Source organism: Crotalus tigris, unplaced genomic scaffold, assembly GCF_016545835.1.
Source record: "Crotalus tigris isolate CLP2741 ecotype Arizona unplaced genomic scaffold, ASM1654583v1 scf7180000018690.2240587, whole genome shotgun sequence".
Taxonomy (NCBI): Eukaryota; Metazoa; Chordata; class Lepidosauria; order Squamata; family Viperidae; genus Crotalus; species Crotalus tigris.
The window spans coordinates 1,914,478-1,915,604 of NW_024097149.1; positions in this window are offsets into that span (position 1 = coordinate 1,914,478).

Genomic DNA, 1,127 nt, shown 5'->3' on the forward strand with positions numbered 1-1,127 from the left:
TGCCCCGGCAACCGCCGCGCGGAGCTTCGAGTTCCGGTCTACCCGGCTCGCTCGCGCGCTTACCGCCTCCCTTCCCAGCCTCTTTGCTGGTTGCAGCCGCTGTCAGTTACAGCTGAGGGGTTGTCGAGGTTGATGGGAATTGTAGTGCTCGGGCTCAGCAGGTGGCAGCACCTGGTCGATTTTGTCTGAGCTGGGGATGACAGGGCTGTAGGTTAGCCGAATTCAGATATGAGACCACCAGGTAATGCCAGGGAGTTTTTTTAAAAAATCCAGAAGACCATGACAAACCACTTCTGGGGGGGCTTCAAAAATAATTTGGAAAGAATTTTGTTGTTTTTAATATCTGAACAACCTGGTACTAGATTTTGGAAACAACCTCTGAATCTTACATCTTCGCAAGCCAGTAGCTCAGTGTTGCTGTGGCATGAATCCAGATTTTACAAAACTTTTCTAAAGAGATTTAATCAATTAATATCTTTGAGAAAAGGCCTTTTGAGTGAATCATGCAACCTTCATCCTCCTATTTTCCCCAGAACAACAACTGTGTTAGGTGAGTTGCACTGAGAGAGAATGACTTGTCCAAAGTTACCCAACTGGATTTCATGGCTAAGATAGAACTTGAACTCATGGTCTACTTTCTAATAGAATAACAGAATAAGAGAGTTGGAAAGGACTTTGGAGCTGTTCTAGTGCAACCTCCTGCTCAGGCAGGAAACCCTATACTATTTCAGACAAATGGTTGCCCAATCTCTTCTTAAAAATCTCCAGTGTTGGTGCCCCCCACAGGTTCTTGAGACAAGTTGTTCCACTGACTAATTGTTCTTGCTGTCAGGAAAATTCTTCTTAGTTCTAGGTTGCTTCTCTCTTTGATTAGTTTCCATCCATTGCTTCTTGTCCTGCCTTCTGGTGAATAGGCTGACCCCCTCTTTTTTGCAACCCCTTAGATATTGGAAGATTGCTATCATGTCACCCCTAGTCCTTCTTTTCATTAAACTAGACATACCCAATTCCTGCAACTGTTCTTCATAAGTTTTAGCCATCAATCCACTAATCATCTTTGTTGCTCTTCTATGCACTCTTTCTAGAGTCTCTGGTATAGTGCCTTAACCACTAGACAAGGGGTGGCA